General features: G+C 44.8%; 1 long non-coding RNA gene across 5 annotated transcripts in view; it reads left to right on the top strand.

Moving 5' to 3' along the window:
* LOC119362603 overlaps window positions 1-4,764 on the top strand; it is a 5,839-nt gene extending 1,075 nt beyond the window's left edge. Inside the window, exons 3-7 of one of the 5 annotated variants that reach the window (XR_005173485.1) lie at window positions 1,314-2,904; window positions 2,992-3,144; window positions 3,229-3,477; window positions 3,741-3,853; window positions 4,754-4,764. This is a non-coding gene — a long non-coding RNA (uncharacterized LOC119362603). Of the gene's footprint in view, window positions 1-1,313; window positions 2,905-2,991; window positions 3,145-3,228; window positions 3,650-3,740; window positions 3,854-4,700 lie in introns of those variants that run through there. The other 4 variants (XR_005173483.1, XR_005173482.1, XR_005173484.1 and 1 more) reach the window with 4 other exon arrangements.
* Window positions 4,765-6,710: the final 1,946 nt, after the last annotated feature.

Here is a 6,710-nt window from a genome sequence, read left to right as displayed (position 1 = left end):
TGGTGTTCATGGTGTTCCGCCCAACAAATCACCAAAATAAATTATATACATATGCAGCACATTTTTAGTAGCGACAGATTATTCCTAGGATCATGTAAAAAAAATTATTGCTAGGGTCAGCGGTGGGTTCGGCAGCCGCGGTCGGTGCTGCCGTCCTGTCCAGTGAGCTCCTTTGACCAGCGCCATGAGAGCAACTGCGCCGGTGCCTCTCGTGGACAGCGCGTGCATCAGCAACCTTCTAAAGTCCTTCACAAATCGCATCGCATCGCCGGCCCGAGTGACGGCCATCCGGCTGTTCCCCTTTGCGGTGTGCTACGTCGTGTCCGCTGAAGCTGCAATATCTTCGGACGCCCGTGTTGTTGAGCGGAGGTTCCTCATCCAGTAGCAGCATCGGCGACTCTTATCCATATACCAAACAGAGTAGTATCTATGCACATTTTCCCCTTTACCCTACGTTTCTACGAACAGGTGCATATCCCCCGATTGCCTTACCATCTCCTCTATTTGATTCCAGTCGAAAATTGATTCATGGTCGCTCACACATGATAGTGCTAGATGGAATTCCCTATGGATTGCCAATGCAGATTACTATATGATCCATTGTAATTTTAGTGGTCGTTGGTTTCCATACAAAATTGGTTTATTGCACGCAAGATTTCAGACTTAAGCACAAGTCAATGAATCATGTACAGCCTCATGTGGCTGCTTCTACTTCGGGTAATTTGCCCAAGCAAGGTTAATCTATAAAGCTATGCTTTTCCTCAAAAAAAGAAGAAGAATTGGATTGTCAGGATTACACCAAACAGTTACTCTTGATTAATAGAGATAATGACTTTACTAAGACAAATGTACGTGTTCACATTTATTAAAAACAATCTTAAACAACGATGTTCATATTAAGTAGAAATCTGGTGCTCGTGTCTATCGTACTACATCCTAAATGATTGGATGTCCGCTAATCAACGACTTCAAGTCCTTGATACACCAGACTTCTGAATGTGTTTTTTTCAGCGATTCTTTATCAACACAACTACTCCTTGTCCTAGGCCTTGAATCATTGTGCTCCTGGGTACCTTACTTTTCCAATTCATCCTCATGCTGAATGTTTACTGGTTTGTTATCAACACCAGTGCATTTGCGAGTTATGACACGAAATGGCCGTAGAGTTAGCTCATGCATTAGTTAGTTACTTCACTAGCTGTGCATGGTGGGCGTGGCGTGAGCTTAAGATTAGTTGGTAGTGGAGATACTCTTGTAATGGCTATCTGCTATTGGCTTTCTTAACCATCATCCTACGCCTTCATGTTTGTTAGGGACCTATCTACTATGATACCATATACATGCTTATGGAAGGCACTCAACAGCATATTCTAGAAAAAATAAAGGTTTATTATCCAGGTATATTTATCTACTATTGTACTTGAGACCTGACATTCAAAAGGAAAATTTCAATATTAATAGCTGATAAAGAAACGCTCCACAGTTAGTCGATACACATGTACCAATCTGGAGTTAGTATACATGCTTGAGATCTGGTCCTATTGTTAGTTTGGTTTGCTATTGAGTACATTTGGTTATAATTAGAATTGCAATAGTTTCGTTATAGGATCTAAGGGACATTTAGAAGTTTGGCAAAAGACGTCATCTACTCATGAATAATCTCATCATCTGAAAATGGATTCAGAGTTAGGCCACTTACACATCATGGTAAACCTCCTAGTTCCCATTTTGTCTGTATTTTTAAAGGGGTGCTAAAATCCTGGATGGTCATTGGATAGTGGATTAGCATCAGTGCTTAACTAAGTCCCTGGAAATTTGGATAAGCAGTTTTTCTTTGAAGTGTATATGGTTCTAGACTTTCTTTTTGTGGTAAAGGAAGAATCTTGGATGATCTTTGGACAGTGGATTAGCGTTAGTGCTTAAATAAGTCCCTAGAAATCTGGATGAACAATTTTTTTTAAATGTATATGGTTCTACTGGTAATCATTAATCTGTAACCTTGTGCTTGCTTGTGACCAGTAAGGTTGTGACGGGTTGTCATCCCATGGTTTTTCTGCAGCGCCGTCACTGCCATCCTTAACATACAGAAGAAGTTCGTCCCAAGCTTCAAGACTCTAGGGTCAATTCCATAGAAGGTAATTTCCTTAGATATTGGTATTGTTGACATTTGGTTTTTCCGGCTTCTGGTTGCTGTTATACTTTGTTTATTCATGCTTTTGTTTGTATTTAAATTTGCCTAAAGATATGTTCAAGTTCATACCTGCAGTTCAATAGCTATTGCCTGAAATCTGCTTTCTACCTGTGCTTTTTAAGTATATATGCCTATAAAGTGTCCTCTATTGCTTTCTTAAATTCTGGAGTCTGCTATGTAATGATGGCATCGACAGATTTTGTTGCAGGCAGTACTGAAAAGTAAATATATTGAACAGATCAAATTGCAAGATTAGTTAGCTTTCCTCCTGATTACATTTTCTCTTACATTTTCAATGCTTTGTCTACCATGCTTTCTCATGTCCCTGGTGCCTTTTTTGTTTGATATGAAGTAAATTTGCACACTGGATGGGGCGACCAGGTTGTGGCAACTTGGCGGCATGGCTAATGAATAAAGAAAATAGCAATAACTGATTGATTTTAGATCTCATGTGCCTGCAAATCTTCTGTTCTTGCCGTTTATGTGCTGGATCTGTTGTTGCATTCGTCGATCTGTTGTTGGTTCTTAATTTAGTCTGGTAAAGAGTAAGTTGCACTTTGTTGGTCCATTTGGGTTATGGATTTTTTTTATTATGATGGCGAGACACACCTATGGTGAGATTCTATTTCGATGATGATGTGCACTCTTCACACCTCGCTCTGAATTGGCACGAGAAGATCGTTCTAGATTGGAATCCATATAACTTTAAGAAGGTCAGCTTTGGACCTTATTTGATTGCTCATTTCCTCTGTTCCTCGGAATGGCATATGATATTTACTGTCTACTCTGTACTATTGTAGGTCAATGTCTGTTGTCTTTCTCTCTCTGACTGCCTCTCCTCCCATTGACTTGGCATGCTGGTCACCGCCGTGTCTCCTGCTGGCTTGCCCCTCGCCCTCGTCGAGAGGGTTGTGTGGGCCGTCCTACATTTTAATCCACATAACTTTGAAAAGGTCAGCTTTGGTCCTTATTCGATTATTCATTTTTCTCTCATAATTCCATATGATATTTATTAACAAGGAATCATATGCTCGCAGGTCGCCACCATGTCGTCTCTCTCTCTCTCTCTCTCTCTCTGACCGCCCCTCCCGTTGCCTTGGTTTGCTGGTTGCTGTAGTGTCTCCCGCCGGTTCGTCCGTTGCCATCGCTGGAAGGGTTGTGTAGTCCGCCGCTCATGCCAGTACTCTGCAGTGACCAGTGAGGACCATGGCATCGAGACAGCCCAAAAGGAAACACCGCCGGCTATAGCACCGGTTGAGGCCACCCTGTCTGTCAGCCCACAACATGTTTGCATGCTTTGCCCTTGTCTCCTACTTCTCTCGCCTTGCTGGTCCTTGTACTATGCCATGTCGCCGAACCAGTCGCCATGGGATGCTTAACGTCGTGTTGGATGATGCCACACATGATTTAGGGTGATGACCCTGCCGCATAGGCCCAATAAGCAGACATTAATTATTATTTTTGGTTGTGCTGTTTGTTAGCTTCATGCCTTCACCTTAATGTAGCGAAATAGTTAATTACTGATTTTGCGGGGTTCTTTTGTTGCCAGTTTCTTCATCTGACGAAGAATTTATGGTGGATGATATTACTCTGGGAGGAATTATCAGGCACACAACCAACGAGCGGTGGCAGAAGCAACTTCTCCCTTGAACTACATGCCAGGTAAGATTCAGACCTTTAGAGGTGAAAAGAAGTATATGTGATATTGTTTTCTTCCCTTCCTCTGAAGCGCCTTACCTTGAACCGCTATCATTTTGCAATGAGAAAATATGTATTTTTTCTTTATCTTCTTGATGATTGTTTCTCATACATTGAATTTAAGAGGAAACACGGACATAAAGCTACATGGGAACACTTTATCCTAAATAAATTTTGTTTTAAAGGAATGTATATGTTCTGGAATGGAGGGAATGAAAATATCAATTAGATGAAATTTGGAGATCAATAGAATGCATTTGCATTCATAAAGGCATAAGTAGACAGTGCAATTGGCGATCACTTCTTTGTCGATTACTTTACAATCCTCCATAATTGTAAATTAATTTGATCTGGGAGGGAGCCAAAATATATAGCGTCTTGCTTTTGGTATAACTGACTGTCTCGCTCTTCTATATTGCTATTGATCTAAACTTACTGTATTGGGTTGATCTATCATGTGCAACGCGCGTTTCCTATATTTTTATTTGTTCTGTGAGTAGGGGAGATCCTTACCAGCAAAATGTCTTTCCAGTATGCATTACCAAGTGACTACTACTTTTTATTTTAGTCCTTCCCTTGCCCTCCACCTTATGTTTTATTTTAGGTTGATGATAAAGTGGGGACCTTAAAAACCTTTTACAACAGCTTAGTGCCCAGAAGATCCCTCTCTGATTTAGTTGAGTAGTATATAGTTGGTTGACAACCAGGTTGTAGGTTAGTGTTTTGTAGTCGTGCATCATCCTTTTTCCTCCGTTCACACCACAATAAAAATAAGAAACAGTCTGTATTGATATACTTTTTCCTTAGACAGGGCAACTTTATTCTAAGAGGCTCCAAAATCTGAAGAAAGATGTGGCTATGCAGGATGCCAAGTGTCGGTGTCAAAACCGGCGGATCTCGGGTAGGGGGTCCCGAACTGTGCGTCTAGGCGGATGGTAACAGGAGACGAGGGACACGATGTTTTTACCCAGGTTCGGGCCCTCTTGATGGAGGTAAAACCCTACGTCCTGCTTTATTAATATTGATGATGTGGGTTACAAGAGTAGATCTACCACGAGATCAAGGAGGCTAAACCCTAGAAGCTAGCCTATGGTATGATTGTTGTTCGTCCTATGGACTAAAGCCATCCGGTTTATATAGACACCGGAGAGGGCTAGGATTACACAGAGTCGGTTACAAAGGTAGGAGATCTACATATCCGTATCGCCAAGCTTGCCTTCCACGCCAAGGAAAGTCCCATCCGGACACGGGACGAAGTCTTCAATCTTGTATCTTCATAGTCTTGGAGTCCGGCCGATGATGATAGTTTGGCTATCCGGACACCCCCTAGTCCGGGACTCCCTCAGTAGCCCCCGAACCAGGCTTCAATAACGACGAATCCGGCGCGTATGTTGTCTTCGGCGTTTGCAAGGAAGGTTCTTCTTCATGCTCCATGTGTTTGCCAGATAGTGTCCGGTTGCTTCATAAATGCTGCGCTCCTTGGCTTCCGCGTTCAATAATGGTCTTCTTCCACGCGTCGCACGAATGCGAAAAGCCAGGGTATTTTTATGTTTTACCCCCTAGCTGCTCAAATAAGCTGCCTATAAGAGAGGCGAGGATCCAGATCCAAATCACATCATCCTCCTTCCGCAAGCACTCATCGAGGCGCATCTGACACCAAACCCATTCCAACATGGACAGTCGATGCATTCCTCTTCTCGCGCTCCCAGCCCTAAGCCAGGAGATTGGAGGAGATGCTCAGTCCCGCACAACGAGTTAGTGATGCTCCAAGCAGAGGGATATCTTCCCCCGGCCTTCATGGTTCCGGTTCGAGCCGGACTGGCCACCTACAAAGGTGGGAAGCAGGCGGAGAGCGCCCCCAATCCCTCCAAAGGAGAGCGGGTGTGCTTCGTCTCCTACTTAATAAGGGGACTCGGATTTCCTATACATCCGTTTCTCCGGGGGCTCCTGGAGTTCTACGGACTCCAGCTTCATCACCTTACACCTGCCTCCATTTTGCACATCGCGGGCTTCGTAGCTCTGTGTGAGCTGTTCTTGGGCATTGAGCCCCATTTTGCGCTGTGGAAGAGGCTATTCTGCCTCGTACCCCGCTCTCACGAGGGGTCGATATATCAAGTGGGCGGAGCCGAAATATGGCGCATCGCCGGGACCGGATACCTGTCCGGGACCCCGAAGAAGGCGTCCGAAGATTGGCCTTCGGAGTGGTTTTATATGGAGGACGCCCCGCTGCCGGATCCAGTCCGGATCGGCCTTTCGGAGTTCAGCAATGCTCCCCTGAAGAAACGCCTAAGTTGGCGCCCACGGAGCCCTCGACGAGAAGATGATAGTAGCCTCCATTACTTGATGGGCCGGATATGGCTGCTAGCCCATTCCGGATTAACCATGATCGGAGTCATGGCCACATGCATTATGCGTGGGATGCAGCCGCTCCAATACAGGGGCCACCCCATGTGGGACTTCAACGGAGACGACGACGCCACCCGTCATGGCCGCAAGGGACTTGGCTCGGCCGACGATCTGGTGAAGATCCTGTCCGGCTTGTACAAGGGGGAGAAGGAGGACTTCCTCCGCACGAATCCTCTGAACGGATTTTCCATGAACAACCCTCGGAGCTGGGTAAGCGGTCGCATGCATATCTGAACCGTGCCTTTAAAGGCAATTGTCTTATTGTATGATTTTGACATAGGAACTGCGTCGGGATGTAGAGGGCATAAAAAGTCCAGCCCCACAACCCGAAGACCCAGAAAGGTCCCTTGATCCGGCCTCCGAAGAGGATCCGGACTTAGCGGTGGAACTGATCGACGGGGTGTACCACCAGCTC

The sequence above is a fragment of the Triticum dicoccoides genome, chromosome 2B (genome assembly GCF_002162155.2).
Source record: "Triticum dicoccoides isolate Atlit2015 ecotype Zavitan chromosome 2B, WEW_v2.0, whole genome shotgun sequence".
Taxonomy (NCBI): Eukaryota; Viridiplantae; Streptophyta; class Magnoliopsida; order Poales; family Poaceae; genus Triticum; species Triticum dicoccoides.
Note: the sequence above shows the minus strand (reverse complement) of the source record. Positions and strands in the feature narration are given on the sequence as shown.